The sequence below is a fragment of the Piliocolobus tephrosceles genome, chromosome 14 (assembly GCF_002776525.5).
Source record: "Piliocolobus tephrosceles isolate RC106 chromosome 14, ASM277652v3, whole genome shotgun sequence".
Lineage (NCBI taxonomy): Eukaryota > Metazoa > Chordata > Mammalia > Primates > Cercopithecidae > Piliocolobus > Piliocolobus tephrosceles.
In genome coordinates, this window is record NC_045447.1 from 65,683,062 (window position 1) to 65,704,272 (window position 21,211).

Sequence of the window (21,211 nt, forward strand, 5' to 3'; positions counted from 1 at the left end):
TATCTTTTTTCCACTTCATACGCTAGAAGTAAAACAATAAAGAAACCTCTGGGAATTTTCATTAAGTGATTAGTTTTCATGTATTCTGTCTTTCTAAGGAGGGAAAGAATGTGATTTGAATTTTTAAACTCTAGTCTCTTGATGACTAAAATGTTCTCAAACTTGGTTAAATCAGCTATCTCTTTACATAACTATTGGATTTCTTTCAGGGGGCTGTTTCCTTACTGACATACTGTACAAATAAATGCAGTTTAATATAGATATATCTTGATGTGTTTAGATTTGGTAAACCCGCTTATCTTTCAAACATGCATCATTTATTTAAAATGCATAGGCATATGTTCAGAACAAAGTTATTTTCAGTGCATATATATTCATTAGCCTGTGTGTGAAAGTACATTTCAAATCACAACCATTTCAATATTTGTTTTTCTTTCAAAACTTTCTTTTCTCTCCATCTTGGTTTAATTGAACCCTAGACCTGAACTCTTTAAAGCATTCCTATGGAGCCAGGGTACATTTGAATGTCTTTGACTGATATAAAATAATTGCTTTGTTGATCATATACCCATGCATGATAAGATATGCATAAGAAGAAATCTGGTACAGAAGTATAAATAATACTTATCTTTAAGCCAGCATCTGTCATCTGCTTCAGCAGACAGTGCTTGCTTTCTTCCTAGCACAAAAAGGGCTGAAAGATTTATGGAGCAGCTTTGTTTGTGCTCTGTGATGCTTAATCAATTTTTATTAAATTCTAAATTAAAACTTGGCTTTCACTTCAGTGACATCTCTGATGTATAGAACAAGGGGAGAGATCATGATGCCCTGAAAAGGTTAGGCATGGGTGATCTAAATCCCCAATCTATTTCTTCCTACAGGACTTCTTGCAATAACTTTTGTAAGTTTGAAGGAATCCTTGTAGGTTTGCAATGGAAAAAGCAAATACAGCCCAAACTTTAGACTCTTCAAATTTCTAGAGAGTGGATATTTTAAATATGTTTTTTAATACTCTCATGCATATTTCCATATGTGGGGAAAGAATACATACATTCTTTCAGTGTGCAGATAATGTGCTCAGTTTGCATTCAGAATCATCTGAAAAATAAAGACTGACTAGTTCTGACTACAGAGAATCTTAAAACTTCTGGTAATTGAGGTTTGACATATTAAATACCTGATAGACATGTGGACTCCGTAGCCTTTTGCTGGCTGGTTTGCCTTATAGGTTTAACATTTGGAAATTTTTTTGCCTTTTCAAACAGATTATTTTGGTTGAATATCAGCATATGGTAGGAGGCTCACTCTGAGAGAGGACAATTTATAAATGACCATTTCTTGTCTTGTGATCTTATGTATATAAAGAATCTAGAGTCATGAGTCAAATTGGGATTTTTGTTCGGAAAAAGGTTAAAAAATTAGACATACGATTGGCTTTCTTTGATTCTGTGTCTATAAGGAGAGGAAGAATGGGATTTAATTAAAAATATATTTCTGCATTGAATACTGATATTTCTGTTTTTGAATTTGCTTTTTCTTACATCTGGTACACACCAGACTAACCTGTACATATTATTCCTTTGGAAACATATGTTTGTGGGCCCTGATCCAAAAGTAGCTTATGTATCTACATTTCAAAGTGTAAAGTTTCTTGAAGAAAGGTGGGGAGGGAACAACTATGAGATATGTTGTTAATTATTGTTTATTTTCTAGGAAATATGGCAAGCTGTAAACTTAAGATGACAATATCTGTGTTTTTGAATTATGTAATATGCTACTTTGGAGAAAGTGGATTAAAGAAAAATTTGGAAGGCAATTCTTACATGCCCTAGGAAAATTAATAATTCATGCAGCTGCTTCTGTCCTACCACTCATCTTTTCATTACCACATTAAATGAACTGCCATTTTTTTAGTTGTAAATGTCACAGGTAGATATGGATGTTGATATTGATAGAGTCTGTTTATTTCCTTATGACCTAAGCCTTGATGCATATTCTTGTATTTACTTAACCTTGGTAATGGCCTGGTCCGTTATGCATACATAACTATTGAGGCAGTTTTTGAGGTTCTGGAATTATTCAAAAGCCCTGGTCAGAAATGGTTAAATGGCAGGTAATTGCCGAATACATTTGTCCCTCATTTACCTAAAAGGTATTCGGTCCCTGAGTGTTTTCTCGCCGTGTACCTTCTTTCTCAGCTGCGGCTGATTCAGAAAGACCCATTGGAATTACTGTGAGAGTAGAGAAGAAACCCTGAATTACCAAAATGAAGACAGCCCTGCTCAACTTGATATGCAGATAAGCTCTGAGGATACAGTTTAGTTGGTCCTGGCTTTCTAACCTCAGAGCTCCATCTTATGCTGTCACTTGCCAATGCTACTTCATTGTGATACTTGCAGCCTACAGAGCTAGAGAGTTTGTCTGCTTTCTGTGGAGTAATTTTGAGTAGATGAACTGAGGCTTGGGAGAGATTGCCAAATGAGGTGGTGATGATGGCTAAAGAGACTTGGACTTAGGGAGTGCTTTCTGGCAGAAGTACAACGCAGACGGTATCATGTTTTTGACCATGGTACTTTAGACATGCTGCCAAGTGTTTGTAACGAGATAGGGCTGTTACTATACTTTGCTTTTAACTTTACTTTTGCATACAGTACATCGTTCTTGTTTTATAAACTGTGTCGCATACTTTTTGTACCTCTATAAACAAGTGAAGCTGTTGAGTTTTTGGATAAAGTTTGAAGCAGTCTTGTGTTGCTTCTTCTTTGCTGTATGCTCCAAGTTGAGAGCGGAATAGTAAGATCTTTTTTCACACCATTTATAATGCGATGCACATTTTGAAGGCAATTTAAATTCTTTTGGCTCCCCAGCCATATGCTTCAAAATGGAAGCATTATACATGTCTGAATAGGGGACTAGGTAGGAAATTGGAGTGTAAAGATATATGGCAGGCTATATAGTAGGGTAATATTATCTATTGAGAGAGAGGGAGAGAAAGAGAGAGAGAGAGAGAAGGAGAGATGGGGAGAAAGAGATTAATTTCACTCTCTAGGAATTTTTCCAAATTTTAGGCGCAATTTTGCTGAAGAAAATTTAAAATGTTTCCACAGGCTACACAGGAACTTCTATGTATGCAATTTATATATTTAATGAAATTTTGGAACTTGACCAGTGTATTATTTGAGAAATTGGCAATATAGTCAAGAGTAATGGACTTTAAGGTATAATTTTTAATGGAAGGACAAAACTAGTATAAGTGGGAACCATATTCCTCTTTTTTTATTACATTTTTTACTCATTCCTTTTTATGATTTTATTTCTCTTCATCCTCACCATCCCCTCTAAATTTTTTTCAGTTTTTTTCTACATTGGAAAAGTGAAATGTAATGTTCTCTTTAACATATACATTCTTTCACTCTCTCTCTCTGGAGGGTGTCTTTCACTGTTTTCCTAATTTATTCTGCTGGGTAGAAAACCCCAGATTCCTCCAATATTCTGAAAATAATTTGTACTTTTTGTAGATAGAAATTTCCTGTTTTGAAGCTTCTCTCATTATAATCACGTCAGGTTCTTGTGGTTATGCGACATGGATCACATGGATACCTTTATAAAATAATCTGGCTCGTATTTGGATTTATATGCTTATTTATCTGTAAGTTAGAACAGAGATTCCTTTCTCATTCATATTTAAATGTTGTTTTCTTATCTTTTTTCTTTCCCTTTTTCCTTCATAGATAATAAGTGACTTGTAGTATTAGATCATACACAACTGGTAGTTTCTTCTGTAACTTTCATCGGAAATGAGTATTGTGTCTATCCAGGAGTTCCTGCACTTTTTCCTGAAGGAAATAGTTTGTATGTTAAGTATACCTCTAACCTTTATTCATTTGAGGTAATAGTCTTAGAACATATACACATGCCATTTTCTTCTTTTCCTCTCTACACCGTGGATTTGGAAATTATGGAAGCTTTTTACAAAAGGACTTAATGGGATTTATATGTTATTTTCTTTGTGACCATTCTGTAAAAATAGTTTTCAAAGTTAAGTTACTGTTCTCCTGTGTAACACTGTGAACATAAAATACTACAAACCTTTTTGGTTAAATGATGGAGGAGAATCAATTTGTTCTTTAGGACAAATTTCTTAATTTTAATTTCTTAGAATCCCTATGTAATGGGCACATTACTGACTGCTCTTGTAGAATCAATTGTAACTCCTTTTCCTATTAAAAACTATATTGTATAACATAACAGCTTTTGAATAATTATCATATGATGTACTTTCACCATCAGTTGACCTTATGCTGTTTAGGAGACACAAGGGAGTCCTGGGAATTAGGAAACCAAACAGAGAGGGAAAGAAAAAAAAGCAGGAACTGAGTTTCCTTAATTCATTCATTTATTTTTGAGAAGGGTGGAGAAGCCCACAGATTTATATCTCGGTTTGGGTGAAATTGTGTTACTGTTTATCTGTACCTTTTTCCCCCTGTGGCAAGAGACGTGGAGAATAGACACTCACTCCCAAAGATACCAAGTTCCAAAGCACTGACTCATGAGTCCACAATGAAATGCTAGGATGCAGCCATTTCCTACCTTTGTTTGGAAATGAACCGATTGGACCAGGCGGATGTAAGCCCTCAGCTGCAGGGCTTTACAGAAGGAAATGCTTTTGGTCTGTCTTAGGTACTCGATGCTGTTCTGCAACTTCTTTGTATTTGACTGAATCAACCAATGTAAAAATGTTTCCTAGAGTATATGAAATTCAGTGCATGCACCCCTTCTGTTTATGCACATATACTTTTTATGCGATGGTAGGGAAAAGCATCAACTGCTTTTAATGCACTGAATTTTTAATGTAACCTCATGTATTAAACTCTTCACAAGACTCTGTCTCTCTAGAGTAGTCTCATTTATGTTTGCAGCTCCTACTTTTAATGGTGACTTCCAGGTGCTGTATGATCTGACCCTTGCCTCCCTCTCCCCCCCACCCCCAGTCACTGCCTGCTCTTTCAGTACCAGCAATACTAGCCTTCCTACCACCCCTCCAGTACAACTGAGCCTCAGGCAGGTTGCTCTGTCTGTCCTTTCTGCTGGGAACCCTTTTTTCTTAGATGGTCATAAGTAGGGCTTGCTCCCTTATCTCATTCAGAGGAAGACTTAAATTACATGTGCCCCCAAAATCTCCTACGACTCCAGCTGTCTTTCTCCTTACCTGCTGTACTGTTTGCCTTATAGCTACCTGACATATTTCATATTCATTTGTTTCTTGGTTTACTGTTTCTTACCCCTCCTAGACTGTAAGCCTCATGTGGGTTAGGACTTTGATCATCTGCTATTTTACCCAGAGCCCAGAATATGGCAGATCTAGCACTGTGAGGAGCTTGGTAGATCCATAATAAATGTTTATTGAATAAGAAAAATTGTAGATCAAGAGATGTTGCTGACCTCTTATATTGGGCTATTCGGGAGTTATTTAACTTCTGGATGCCTGAGCTTTCCCATGTGGTATGTGGGGACAAAATTTGCATCCCTGGAAAGCATGATGGGAAGTCTGATTAATAATGAGTAGTCATCATGCACAGTGAAAAGATCAGACACTAGCTCTGTTTTATGAAAAGGTATATAGACATAATGAAGAGCTTTTGTGCTCAGTGGGCAATGGTATATCTTAGGTGACCAAGCTTTCTCCTGTGTGTGCTGGCCTTTGGCACTTTTTGGGTGTTAGTGATTTTGATGATCTTCTGAAGATGGTTGAGAAGAGGCCTAAGGATGGCTAAAGCTTGGAGAATAATTTGGGGAGTCACAGTAAACCAAGAGGATGAGATAGATGAAAGAAACTGGCTCTAAAGAGAGCATCAGAAGTTTTAGATTGTCATATTTACCACCTTCAGTTCTCAGACCTGATAGTTTTCAGTGAAGTAGCCTAATTTTAGGAATTTCAGAAATGTGATTTTACCTTGAATTTATTAGGGCTAAATACAATTGTTTATGTTTATGTAGTTCATAATTTTGCAGTTTAGTTTGTGTGGGTTAGTGGCCCTACTGTTCAACTGGATGGCAAATCTGTGCTAGGAGGATACCATATGCACAAGTATTTTCTTAAATAATGTTGGCGTTTGCCACTGGTGTTAGGGGAAGAAGAAAAAAAAAAATGAGAGCAATTCTGGAAGCCCTCCAGTAAGGGGTTAGGAAAGAACTTAGGGACAAATGCTCCTACTTGGAACACAACACCAAATAGTGGTTTTTTTGTGTTTTTATTTTTTTTTTAAAGAGAAGCCAAAATTAAACACAGTAGAGTTTACTGTTTGCTAATCAGCATGTGTTTACTTTCTCTTCCAAAACTGAAGTTGCCAACCAATACATTTCCTACCCAGTGCTATGAATCTGTCCAAATAAACATGGGAAGTAGTGAAACAATGACACCACATGAAAAATATATCCTCATTCATTAAATAGAATCCAAAAAATTCTCTGGAATTTAATTGTAGCAGTGACGTGAGGACTGTTTGGTCTATTAAGAGAGGATAGTGACTTCCCTCTTCAGTTAGTCCAGCATGGATGAGTGTGATTTTAAGTGGCTCTACAATTCTACATGCATCATCCTAAATCTAGATAGATGAAAATGGATCATTTCCTATCAACCCCTCACCCACACTCATGGACTAGGGCATTTGTGGTATAGTTTTATGGTAATTACAAACCTAAGCAGCTTGTCAGAATTCGAATAATCAATTTTAATTTCTGCCTCAATCACTAAAGATTACTGGCCACTAAGATGAAATTAAGGACTGCTTTCTCTGCAGATTGCAAACACAAGGGCAGAGAGAAGTTAGAAGCTTTTATTTTGTGGTCAATTTTGAAAAATACAGTTAAAAGCAGTAGCCATAATCAACATTATAGAGAACCTTAAATTCACAAAGATGCCAATTTACTTTAGCTATTAGTGGGCAGTTCCATGTAAAACTGGTAGCCATAATGCATACACATGTATTTGTTAAGAGGCTCTGTTGTAGGAATGGAAGATGAAGGTATAGTGATTATTGTGTTATGATCAATGCTATGATTTAAATGTGTCTTTAAAAAATATCCAGTACACTCTTGATCTGCAGCCCAGCCTCTTCCATCAAAATCTGCTTTTAGGAAATAATGCAATGTCAGGCATTTATTCTTTTTGTGAGTTTAAATACATATGGTGAGCTTCCAGTAGTAATTGAGTTAAAAACCCAGTGGGTAAAGTTTCATAGTTAAAGTTCAAGCCTTGGGGATAAGTGGTGTTTCTAATAAGGACAAGCATTCCTTCTGACAAAACTCTTACTGCCCAGGTTACTATTTTTTCTTTCTTGTATGTAGCAGGTCCTAGTGATGCTTCTGGATGAGCCTCCAAACAAAAAGTTGTTCATCCTTTGAAGGTGATTTAACACCTAATTGTAATTCAGCAGTGCATGAAGATTAGAGGTGTTCTATCTACAGCAGTACAACAGTGCTTTTTTAAAAAACAAGAAATAAATTAGCTGAACAACTGTACTTCGTAATTCTTGCACTTAGTCAGGTAAGTGACATATAACAAAATAAGAGTTGCGTATACAACCAAGATTATAGCCCATGAAAACCCAAAGGGATCTTTTGGAGTGAGAGATAGTATATGTCAAAGTTGTCAACCAAACTGTATAAACTTGGTTGTTGCCTTTGTTATCTAACCTAATCATTTACAGATAAGGAACCTGAGGCCTTCAGCACTGAGGTCTCACATAGGCTTTTACAGCTGGTGAGGAACAAGGTCGGGGCTGGCAATACTGAGAGTTCTAAACACAAAAGGCATTCTTCTCTATCAGTCTGCCTCCCAAGTTTTAAATGATGTCCTTTGAACATCAGATCGCTTTTATTAAAAAACGTTTAAGACTGAATTTTAAAGGAATGAGATGGAGTGAATTCGTGTGAAGTCTTTTTTTTCTGAGCTTGGTGTTTATTCTTTATTTTGTTTTCAATCATATAGCATTTTCTGTAATGTCCCATTTGAGTAAAATTATCATTATCCTCAATAGGCATATACTTATTAAGTACCTACCAGTTGTGAAACCCTAAATAGTTAAGATTGCCATATTTGAACTGCAAGAATAGTGAACGATTTAAAAGTCTAAAAGATTGGTTATTTAACATTTGTTCAAAAAGATCAAATTAGCATATTTGAAGCTATTTTTTCTGTCACCTACAATTAATTGTTTGATCCAGTGATTTCATCTCAGTATTGTTATTCTGAGTCTCTTGGATCTGGTTTTTAAAAATGTATGTTGAAATAGTTAAAGCATACCCCAAAAAAAAACCCCAAAAAATAAAATTTCAACACATAAATACATGCATCACCAAGTTTAAGAGTGCTTAATAAAATTTTACTTAAATTTATGTAAATTGAATTAAAAATATGTTAGTTTTACAAAGCATAACTAACAATTAAAATGTTAAAAAAGAGTAGACTGGGTGCAGAGGCTCACACCCGTAATCCCAGCACTTTGGGAGGCCAAGGTGGGCAGAGGTCAGGAGTTCGAGACCAGCCTGGTCAATATAGTGAAACTGTCTCTACTAAAAATATAAAAATTAGCTGGGCATGATGGCGCGTGCCTGTAATCCCAGCTACTCAGGAGGCTGAGGCAGGAGAATTGCTTGGACATGGAAGATGGAGGTTGCAGTAAGCCGAGATTCCACCACTCCTCTCCAGCCTGGGTGATACACAGCAAGACTGCATTTCAAAACAAAAACAAAACAACAACAACAACAACAAAAAAAAACGAGTAATGATAATATACCTACATGCCTCCTCTTACCAATCTCATTATTTCTTATCCTACTACACCATGAGGTAGCTTCTCTCTTAAATGTGTTGATTCTTATTCTAGTACTTTTATTGCATGTACTTCTGTTGCACGTGCATTCGTGATCTGGTTTTTGATGCTGAGAATGCTAATCTCTCTCTGCCATCCAATCTAGAGAGTAATCCTCTGACATTTTACCTTAGGATAATTTCTCCTAGGTTTGACTGCTCAATAAGTCAAAGGACAGCAGGCTTCAATCCTGGATTTTCCAAGAGTCACAGAAGTTCTCTTAAGTCTCCTTTCCTTGACATGTAACATAATAAAACAATGCCTTTGACTCCTGTTTTTCTAATTATAATTGATAGGTGCTTTCTATAAGTAAAGCATCTATAAGTAAGATGTTACATAAATTATACAAAATTTTTCCTTTTGAATATTGGAATAAGTGCTAATGGTGACAAAAGTGCCCTCAGGGTTATTATTTCAGATCAAATTGATAGACTAGAATTAAGCTGCAATATTTCAGCTCAGACTACTAATTTTGTCTTTGTACATATGCTCACCTTTCAATATTTGCAGTTTGCAAACAGTTATTAAAGAATAATAGCAAAACAAGTCTGGGCCCATTTGTTCACGCCTGTAATCCCAGCACTTTGGGAGGCCGAGGCGAGTGGATCACCTGAGGTCAGGAGTTCAGGACCAGCCTGGCCAACATGAGGAAACCCCATCTCTACTGAAAAATATAAAACTTAGCTGGGCGTGGTGGTCTGGGCCTGTAATCCCAGCTGCTTGAGAGGCTGAGGCGAGAGAATTTGCTTGAACCCGGGAGGCGGAGGTTGCAGTGAGCCAAGATTGTGCCATTACTCCAGCCTGGGCGACAGAGTGAGACTCCATCTCAAAAAAAAAAAAAAAAAAGAATAATAGCAAAACAGCTAAATACTGGACGTCAGACTTTACCAAAGCTCTTTATAGTTAAATTGTTAGATGTTTTTCCTAAAAATTTTTGGGATCATTTTCTGAGAAATTCCTTCACATCTGAAAATTCCAGCTTCCAGTTTCTCATGAAGGGATATAAATAGTTTAATTATTACTTCCATTTGGAAATAAAATATTTAAGGCAATATTTGTGTGATTTTGCATTTTCAACACAACATATTATGTTTATGGCTAAACTACATGTGTATAAGGGATCTTTTGAAGAGCAGTAATGACATCCATTGTTTAGGAAGTGCCACAACTTACACTTTCTGTTCTTTGCCTTGGTTTTCTTAAAAAGTGGTGACTTTCTGCTCTATCCTGTCAAGAGCAAATGCAGCATGTGTTAGCAGAAGGAAGAAGTCAGAGGCAGACCCGCCCTCTTGACCTGTTCCACTGAGCATGCCAGTTTGCTAGATGAGCCCTGGCCACTGTGGACTCTGCTTTAGGGACCTCTGCAAATAGGTTATGGGCACTCCTGATTTCTTTGATTATAGACTAGGATAGTTCCAGATAATAGTACATAGATAATAGTACATAGGCAGAACAATTAAACATTTCAATAAAATAAGCAAAATAGGTCAACTCATTATAGAAACTTGTTACACTTTAGGATTCTGTCAATCACTTAAGAGCCATAGAAAAAGATAAGGATTCTGCTCCTTAAATTTCTCATTTGAAAGTTTCCAAAGGGAAAAGAATTCTTAGAAAAGAATTTAACACTGACTTTGATCCTTAGCCCTCTAATACTTTAAAATGGACTTCCAGACTTCATTCCTCACACCTGGCAAGCTTTAGTCTTCCTGTCTCCCTTGTCTTAACAAGTTCCATGATGTGAAGAAAATCTGGTGGCTTTTGTTTATTTAATTTTTTCTTCCCTTGAGCACGTAGGTAGAGTGTCAGTAGCTGAGTATCTTCTTTCCTGGTGGCAAATGATTTAGAAGAATCTAGAACCACTGTGCATTTGGTGCGTTTTGCAGCAGGAAGACAGGCAAGCACAGAGTTAAGCCCGTGGCTGCTCTGTGTTAACCGAACATTCCCAGTGTGACGGGGTCATAATCCCTAAGCAGATGCTTTACGGGGTCTCATTATTGTCCAGAAGTGGCTCTTGTATGAGAAAAAGCAGCCATGCAGAAACGGCACAAACACTATTGACTTGCCCACCATGGCATACGGTTTTTTCTTCCTAACATCCATGGATCCATTTCATTCTTACCTAGCCATGGTGTTGCTCCTTCCCTCGCTACACCTTTGACTCATTAAAAATCAAAAATAGAACAGCAACAAAAAACTAGAGTAAAATCATACTGTTCCATACTGATAAGAGACCGTGATTTACCTTAAGATCTTTTGAGTTTGTTGTTGTTGACGAAGACCTTGTTTCTTTCTCAAGTCTTTCAGCCACATTGTGGCCTTTCAAAACCTTTAAGTCCTGTAATACTATATTTTGTGAAGAAGGGAAAAAATGAGATTTTTTTCCTCCTTGCTTTTGTTAACCCGTTCTTGTTTTAGACTCCAACAAAAAGGGTTTTTGTTAACTGGAGCTTAAAATCGGCCAGCTTGCAAAGTATTCTCTCTTTTTATGCAAGGAGGATTAGCTTGACATGTTATGCAGTTCTCTTGGAGGAGCCATTCACGTGTCCTGTCATAAGGTGTATAATTACTGCACTTCACCATCAGCAATCATTCTTAAGTTAAAACCTGTTTTAAACCTCTCATTAATATAAATCATACTGGGAAGGTAGAAAATATACCTTCAAAAAGAACGAACTGTTAGGGAGTTAATCTGTTCTTTTCATAATAGACCTGGAGTAAATAATTTTTACTTAGCACTTTTCTTTCTATGCAATCAAAATAATTGTGATAAAATATCTGGTACCCGGGATTGCATAAATGTGCAGTGTTTTATTCAGTCAGGATTGGGCTTCCTGCTTGGTGCCGGCCTCGTTTTCCCTCTGTCACCCTTGAACAGTGAAGTGTGTAATCCTCCATTCTTTTACAGTCAGGCCCCTGACAGGACTGCCTCTCTCTCCCTCTCTCTGTCTTTCCTTGTCTCTCTCCCTCTGTCTCTCTCTCTCTCTCACACACATACTTGCTCATACAGATAAATTGTGGAGCAAATAGTTTCTATTTTCAGGGCTTTCTCCCAGTGAATTCTCCCAACATGCTTAGATAGCAATCTGAACTTATAAACAAATGTCTCAACGAATATATATATATGTATATATATTTTCATGAAAAAAACCATAGGCCAAGGACTCAGATATCCCTGTTGTATTTATTTCTTAAGTTGTTTGTTCTAGTGACAGAGTAGCAGTTCCACCCCTACAGCTCGGGATCCTGAGTTACTCACCTTGCGAACTCCATTTCTCCACTCCCCCTTTGCCTCTTGCCACCAGAATCCACATGCCACTGCCTCGGAACTGTTGTGAGGGATGATTGTGGAAAGTTCAGTCCAAGCTGGGATTTCCAGGGGAGTAGGCTAGTCAGCCGCAGGAAAACAGTCTCCAATTCTCTGCACATCCTGAAAGGCCCGGCCCAGTCAGGATTTTACCCACCTCTCCACACTTGTTTCTCACTTTTCTCTCTGGAACTTCTGCCTCATCGTCTGTACAACCTGCTTCCTCTTTAAATTTGTCAAAAAGTGCTACTTTTTCCCACCTAAATGCCTTCACTTCTGCTAATCCCATTTCCTCCAGATAATTTTTATTCACCCTTCAGGTCTAAGCTTAAGCTAATCTTCCTTTTCTCTTTCATGTATTTTTAGTGAAGTGCCTACTATGTGCCAGAAATTATTCTGGGTTCTTGAAATTCAGGGTTTTTTGGGTATAGACTATATCTCTGCTCTCATGGGACTTACATTCTAGGAGAAGCCTTCAACAAAGAAGCCTTCCTTGACACTCCATTCTGTTAGCACCCTTTATTTCGCATTTCTTTTGCTCTCTAAGGTTCTTCATAGCATTTTATTCACTCTGTTCCACAAATTTGTTAATACCCATTGAAAATAGTCATATAGCTTGGACAAGTTTTGTCTTCCCTGATGAACTCAAAGCTCTATGAGGACGTGATCTCTGACATATGTCTATGCAGGAAGAGAGAAGGCACTTCATAGACACTGAATGAATTAATAAATGAATGGCTTTCTCCCTGTCCCCAAATAGTATCATTGTACTCTGCCTGAACTATTGTATACCATTCTTTTATACTGTCTTAGAAATACCACTAATTAGAAATTCATTAGGTCAGGCCAGGCACAGTGGCTCACACTTGTAATCCCGGCACTTTGGGAGGCTGAGGCGGGTCGATCATCTGAGGTCAGGAGTTCGAGACCAGCCATGAACAACGGAGAAACCCCGTCTCTACTAAAAATACAAAAAAATTAGCCGAGCGTGGTGGCACATGCCTGTAATCCCAGCTGCTCAGGAGGCTGAGGCAGGAGAAGCGCTTGAACCGGGAGGCGAAGGTTGTGGTGAGCCGAGATTGCACCATTGCATCTGCTTTTCTTTTTTTTTTTTTTTTTTTTGAGGAGTTAACAGTCTTTATTGGGCTCAGACCAGGAGTCCGTGGGTCTTGAGGACCTGTGTGTGTTTGTCAATCTTCTTCTCCACGTTCTTCTCGGCCTGTTTCCGTAGCCTCATGAGCTGTTTCTTCTTCCGGTAGTGGATCTTGGTTTTCTCTTTCCTCTTCTCCTCCAGGGTGGCTGTCACTGCCTGGTACTTCCAGCCAACCTCGTGAGCCAGGCGCCCCAGATAGGCAAACTTTCTTGTAGGCTTCAGACGCACGACCTTGAGGGCAGCAGGAACCACTATCCGCTTTTTCTTGTCGTAGGGCGGTGGGATGCCGTCAAACACCTTGAGGCGGTCCAGGGCAGCCTGGCCTCGCTTGGTCTTGTGAGGCAGCATGCCTCACACGGTCCGCCAGAAGATGCGGCTGGGGGCCCGGAAGTGGTAGGGGCCTCGGGAAGGGTTGGTGTTCATCCGCTTGCGGAGGAAAGCCAGGTACTTCAACTTGTTTCTGTAGAAATTGCCAGAAATGTTGATGCCTTCGCAGCGTACGACCACCACCTTCCGGCCCAGCAGTACCTGTTTAGCAACGATGGCCGCCAGGCGGCCCAGGAGATGGCCTAGATCATCGAGCACCAGGACCTGCACCTCCGCCATCTTCGGCAGCCGCCTCGCATCTGCTTTTCTTTATCACCTGGCAGATGTTAGTGGCTGCAGGATGGGGATAAAGGTCAGCTTGGGAGGGGTTATTTTTAGAGCCTGGAACAGAGAGAGGTCTAAGGTGGTTGGCTCAGTGAGGGTCTTGCACTGGGCCCTGAAGCCCGGAAGGGAAGATGGAGAGGAGTGCAGATGATGAGGGAGGAGGGTTTTGAAATTAAGCCTGGCTTCCTCCAATAATTGATGTAAAGCTGAGAACTCCATTTATTTCTTGTTGTTCCTCAGCAGAAAGGAAGAGAGTTAAAATTAATAAGGATTTTTTTTAATGTGCCACAAACTTTACATACATTATTTTATTTAAGGCATTATTTTGTTTCCAGTTTATATTTAGGAACCAGGCCTTTTTAATTCCAAAATGAGTACATGTAAAGTTGATACTCTTGCAGCCTCTTGGTGCCGAATTAATGTCTACTGAATGAATGAATTATGGTACAAATACTTGATCTCCCATTTGGCATAATTCTTCATAAGGCCACCCTCTGTAGATTCCGAGTTCCTGTTAGTACTATTGGTATGTTTGGTATGATGGTTGAGTTGTGTTCAGGATTGAACTGGGCTTTGCGTGCTAGTGTAACAACCTGATCACCTAATGTGATATTGGTTCAATAGAATTCATTGAGTTCCAGACCATTAACTTACCTATGAGCTTTTAGAGCATGAATCAATAGTAAGTTGGAGATTGCCTGTATGTGAATGTAGAAAATAATATAAAATGAAATCTATGTAGTTGATTTTCCTGTGATACTTAGGGCACTTCTTTTCTGATACTTAGTTTAAGTGAATTTCTCTACCTCTTTTTTTTTCCCCCTATAAACCTGCCCAAAGCGTTTTTACAAGTAGGTGGTACATATACTTATAATTAATAATGATTATAATAAAAACAACTACCTAAAAATTTTAAAAGAAGTAAAAGAGATAAAGGAATTTGTAAGATTCCAAAAATATAAGATCTTCTTATATGTCCCCATTTCATATTGAGTCACTTGGAGCATGGCCTTAAATTAGTTTTGGTCTGGGTTCTTGTGAAAGAGAAATGACATCAGTAACGCACTCTAATAAAACTAAAATACAGTTATAAAGAGACATCTCAAATGGACTGGAAGAGCCAAACTATCAGATCCTTTCTTATGTAGTGGTAAAGTCTGGAAGGAAGCTTTTTCATTAGAATATTTTCAAAATCAAGCATACATTAATTTGCAAGCAATTTGAATTTATGTATAATTAATATAGCTCAAAGAAATTAAAGGAACAATTAAATATTTACTGTTTTGACCACTAAAATGGAGTGTGGCTTTTGTAAATGGGTTCGAGTGGAACATTGTATAGTTTAAATGTGGGAATTACTGTTAAGAATTGTGGCTCACTTCTGTAATTCCAGCACTAGGTAGATCACCTGAGGTAAGGAGTTCGAGACCAGCCTGGCCAACATGGTGAAACCTCATCTCTACTAAAAATGCAAAAGATTAGCCGGGCATGGTGGTGTACTCCTGTAATCCCAGCTACTTGGGAGGCTGAAGTGGGAGAATTGCTTGAACCCGGGAGGCTGCAGTGAGCCAAGATTGTATCACTGCACTCCTGCCTGGATGACTGAGTGAGACCCTGTCTCAAAAAAAAGAAAAAAAAAGAGAAAAAATCATAAAGTTCATTGTTTCAAGAGTCTAATATCTTTGATAAATATGATTCTCTTCCTATATAATTATTTTTAAAGTCAGTAGTTTAACACAATAGCTTTAGATTCCTTCTACTGTTACTATATGTCTTAAAAGGATAGAAAATGCAAAGTTGTTTGAGTCATCTGATTAAAGGAAGAGTATATGAATTCTTAATGAGTTAAAAACTTAAATACTTAAAAATGATGTTAAAGTATATTTATAAAAATAAATTATGTAAAATTGATTTAAATTAACACCATAATAAGACATGAACTACTTCAAAGTACTAAGAGGTTCAGTGGCTGGAGCTTAGATTCCAGAGGTTCAGGAGGTTCCTCTCGGCAGCTAAACAGCAGTATTAACTTGGGCACATTATTTAACCCATTGAGGCCTCCCTTTCTTCATTTGTAAGATGGGGTTGGCAATAGTATCCACCTTGATGGTTTGTATTGAGAACTAGAGTGAAACATTGTGAATCTCCTTATAAAAAGCTTGCTTACAATCGACATATGTAAGGGGTGATTATTATCATCAACAACATTGGAGAAAATATATATATATTTTAAAAAAATGATTCCAGTACTGTGGTAAATTTTCATGCCAATATTCATATTACTTAGGTTCAGGGAAAATATCCAATTCATGAAAATCCGAAATAGGTCTGCCTTTCTCCATTGTATGATATATTTTAAGTCAATGGAGAGATATTCACGAACAATATTTTACAATTCATTGATTTTTTTAAAAAATTCATCCATACTTTGTTTACTCAACAGATAGTTTTGAGTACTTGCTAATATTTCATGCCCTATACTGACCTAGAAATAAAAAGCACAGACTCTATCCTCAGGGATGTCACAGTCTAAAAATAAGATTTCACCAGCAAACTGGGAATCCATTTAGACAATGATAGGTGGCAGAAATTTTTGAATTGATAAATTAGCTTTTAAAATGGGTAGTAGTTTTCCGCACGTTTAGAAAATATTTCTTTTCCGCCGGGCGCGGTGGCTCAAGCCTGTAATCCCAGCACTTTGGGAGGCCGAGACGGGCGGATCACGAGGTCAGGAAATTGAGACCATCCTGGGTAACACTGTGAAACCCCGTCTCTACTAAAAAAAAAAAAAAATAAAAAAAAAAATACAAAAAAACTAGCCGGGCGAGGTGGCGGGCGCCTGTAGTCCCAGCTACTCCGGAGGCCGAGGCAGGAGAATGGCGTAAATCCGGAAGGCGGAGCTTGCAGTGAGCCGAGATGCGGCCACTGCACTCCAGCCTGGGCAGCAGAGCGAGACTCCGTCTCAAAAAAAGAAAAAGAAAGAAAAAAAAATCTTTCTTTCTTTTTCTTTTTTTGAGACGAAGTTTCGCTCTTGTTGCCCAGGCTGGAGTGAGACAGCGTGATCTCAGCTCACTGCGAGCTCCACCTCCCGGATATAGCAATTCTCCTGTTTCAGCCTACCAAGTAGCTCAGATTACAGACATGCACCACCATGCCTGACTAATTTTTTTGTGTTTGTTAGAGACAGGGTTTTACCATGTTAGTCAGGCTGGTCACGAACTCCTGACCTCAGATGATCCACCCGCCTCGGCCTCCCAAAGTGCTGGGATTACAGGTGTGCACCACCGAGCCTGGCCAAGATTTCTTACTCTCTTCCGCAACTTCCCCACCCATGTGAGTTTGTGATAAATTGGGAAACCATTTGGAATCCAAACAAAAAAGATGTTTTTAGTTATTAGTCCATTGAAAAGACAGAATTACCAGAATAACTACAGTTGTTTAAGGTTTCTTTGGCTATATTAGTCTAATATTTATTTTTAAAATGTGATTAGCAATTATCTGGACTAATTTTTAAATATATGCTTATATTAATAAAGGTCTTAAGAAGTATTTTTTAAGACTAATACGCTTATATAGTCATTGCTTTTTTTTTTTTTTTTCTGAGATAGGGTCTTGCTTTGTTGCCCAGATTGGAGTACAGTGGCATGATGATGGCACACTGCAGGCTCCACCTCATGTGTTCAAGAGATCCTCCCATCTGAGCCTCCTGCGTAACTGGGACTACAGGTGCATGCCACCCTGCCCAGCCAATTTTTTATTTTTTGTAGAGATGGGGATCTCACTATGTTTTCCAGACTGGTCTCGAACTCCTGGACTCAAGTGATACTCCTGCTTCAGCCTCCCAAAGTGCTGAGATTATAGGGGTCAGCCACTGTGCGTAGCCTCATTGTTTTTGTTGATGGTTGTTTTACCTAACAGACTTTAGCCAAAAAAAAGTTCTCCAAATATTGTTTATTAGCTTGTTAAAAGGGAGATGATCCATATCTCAATGGATAAATATTTTCAGCCTGTGTTACAAAGCCAAATTATCATGATTTTGATTTTAGGGGAAAAAAATGCTCTTTAAACTGTATAGTACATACTTTCCCAATTAATTATTCTGTTGATGCTGTATTTAACAATGACAGGGAATTAAAAAGTGCAATAATTAAATCTGAATTAGTGTTAAACATTTTACCTGATCAGTGTTCTAAATCATATTTCAATAAATTTTATTGAAATTTGATTCACTCAAAAGGAAATAACATGTATTTCATCAGAATTACAAAATGTTGTATATACATTCAGCATAAAAGAAAAAATTTATTAAAAACATTAAATATTTTATTCTGTATTTCTGAATTTTTCTCTTTTGGCTCTTCTTCTGGAGAATTCTAGTAAAGTTGAGAGTGAATCCTGATACTTTGATAGAGTCGAATCTCCCTTTAAGCCCTATGCCTATGCTGAAAAACTTACTATTACTTTCTATACCAGACTTTAATATTATAAGCAATGATGATTTTTTCATGTTGTTTCCATAAAATGAAATTTTATCCTAAATCTAAAGCCATTAAACCAAAAAATTCCAGGCACAATCCATCACTTTGTTTCAGCCCAAGCTCAATTATTGCTTTCAAATCTATCATGTTACCTATTCTCTTCTTGAGGAAGAATGTAGTGTAAGGATGAACCTAGTACCAAACAATAACTGTCTTCTTAAGAATGGGATTTATATTTATTTATTTTTTTATAGCATTCTTGAGATAAAAAGATTCTTGGATATCCAAATCAAATGTATTTAAAAAATGAGGCTACAGTTTATGTTGTAAATAATGCCTTCTGTTCTCACTTATATGTTCTCACTTATATTCTGTTCTCACTTATATGTGGAATTTTAAAATGTTGGATACTCAGAAGCAGCGTAGAATGTGCTAACCTAGGTGGGGAGGTGGGGGAATGCAGAGATCTTGGTCAAAGGGTACAGAGTTGCAGTTTTGTAGAATGAATAAGCCTTGAGACTTAACGCAAAAGTTGAGGACTAGAGTTAACAATATTGTAATGTGTACTGGCAATTTGCTAAGAAAGTAAATATCATGTGCTCTCCTATAAGAAGTAAAAAAGTTAAAAAGTTCTTTCAAAGAAAAATTTATAAAACTGAAAAACCACTTACCCTCTCAGGGAAGATACTGTATTCCTATTTTAGAGGTAAAGAAAATATGACAATGGAAAATACAGTCGTCCTATGGTATTTTGGGGGAATTGGTTCTAGGACTGCCCACAACCCCAGGCCCCACTGGGGATACCAAACACCATAATGCTCAAGTTCTTTGTATGAAATGACATAGTATTTGCTTGTAACCTGTGCGCATCCTCCCATATAGTTTATTTCATCTCTACTTGCCATACCTAATACAGTGCCTACATATCACTTCATTTAAGTAGATTCAGCATAGTACTCAGTGTGCAGCAAATTGGAGTTTTACTTTTTGGAAGTTTGTGGAATTGTTGTTTTCTGAATATTTTTGTTGCACAGTTGGTTGAATTCATGTATGTGGAGCCCATGTGTATGTACATCATTCTGGAAGAGACTAAGATAGGGCAGAACATTCAACTGTGATCCTCTACACCTTGATTTTTCTCAGGACACTTTCAATCTAAATATTCTCTTTAGTTGAAAATGTTAATTTTTAGTGATAAGATCATCATGGTCTTCCAATATTAGGGATATATGGTTTCTACACAGAACATCATGTGGAAACTGAAAAATAGGTGTGATCTTAGTGAACAGAAGCCTCAGCAAATGATGGCACAATTTTCTGTGTAGCCTATCACTTGTTTTCCACCTTTTTGCGTATTGAATATGGCCTTCTGGGTCAGCCAGAAATATCTTAAAAGCTGTTAAGTGTTTGGGGAAACGTAATAAATGGGGAGATTGGATGGTGTCATTGGATGAGGGACATTTTATTATTTGTTTTATTTTGTTGTGATCTTATTTCTTTTAATATTGTTTTAGATTATTTTGGAAGGCAGGGGGAATCCTATTTGCTCGAGGGACAAAATTTGAGAAGATACACAGGACAGCTCTCAGTGACTTCTTGGCCAACTAGAGTGTAGTGGGTGGTGGGGGTGGCTGATAGGATATAGGGTGGCTGAGAAGGAAACAAACCATTGCCCTTAAGGAGACCAGGTGGATTCCTAGTATTGTACTTCTCTATCAATCATAGGTATTTCCATTTCCTTATTAGATTTTGATTTAGTATATTTAGAGGAATTGAACTACAGCTGATAAGATTTTTCTGCGTTTGCATTTCCTTGAAATTAGATTGGCCTCTAACCAGTCATGTAACATATCTTCCCCCCTTCTTCCTCTTTTACACATTGAGGGAAAGCATGATTTCTCAACAAATTTACCTTTTGATTGATCTCCTATTGAATTGCACAACAAGAGGAGAACTTGAGGTATAAAAAGAGTCAGTGTAATTATTAAATAATTAGTAGTTTCTACATTTTTATAGAAATGCCCTAAAAAAATTGGAATGCTAATTTTTAAGCTTTGTTCTATTTAAATTTGTTTCTAATGGGTGAGAATTGGACTTATTAAAATTATTACAAATAGGTTGCAATTCAGAAAAGCAATGCAGTAGAGAAGTTATTGGTATCATGAGTCTGAACTGAAGTATTATGTAGTAGTCAATTATCAGTAAGGCGAGGACGGGTCAGAGTAGGTCAGCTCAGTGACCTGGGAGAATCGTAAGTGTGACCCTGCTGTAGATTTCTATCAGGAAGTCTCTGCTGTATCATCTGAGCATAGTACCTGCCCTCTCTGAGCTTTTATTTAGCTCAAGCTTGTTCAACCCATGGCCTGCAGGCTGCATGCGGCCCAGGACGGCTTTGAATGCAGCCCAACACAAATCCGTAAACTCTCTTAAAACATTATGAGAATTTTTTTCTGATTTTCTTTAAGTTCATCAGCTATCGTTAGTGTTAGTATATGTGTGGCTCAAGACAATTCTTCTTCCAGTGTGGCCCAGGGAAGCCGACGGTTTGGACACCCCCGATTTAGCTGCATACCCCACTAGATGGAATTCCAGGTAATGTCTTGAGGGAGCAGTGGAAAGAAGAAATGGATTAATGTTGAGTCCAAAGAGTAGGAAAGAAGGGGTGTTTGAGCTGGTCTGCAAGGAATGTGGATTTCTCTCTCTCTTTCTTTCTTTCTTTCTTTCTTTCTTTCTTTCTTTCTTTCTTTCT

The 21,211-nt window shown here is 37.7% G+C and overlaps 1 protein-coding gene and 1 pseudogene across 29 annotated transcripts in view; one reads left to right on the top strand and one right to left on the bottom strand.

Moving 5' to 3' along the window:
* Positions 1-21,211, top strand: part of NFIB (nuclear factor I B) — a 444,635-nt gene that overhangs the window by 281,380 nt on the left and 142,044 nt on the right. The gene's annotated exons all lie outside the window — the stretch shown is intronic.
* LOC111543279 lies at positions 13,371-13,946 on the bottom strand (annotated as a pseudogene). Its single transcript, XR_002731801.3, has one exon. The product of XR_002731801.3 is annotated as a 60S ribosomal protein L13a-like (transcript).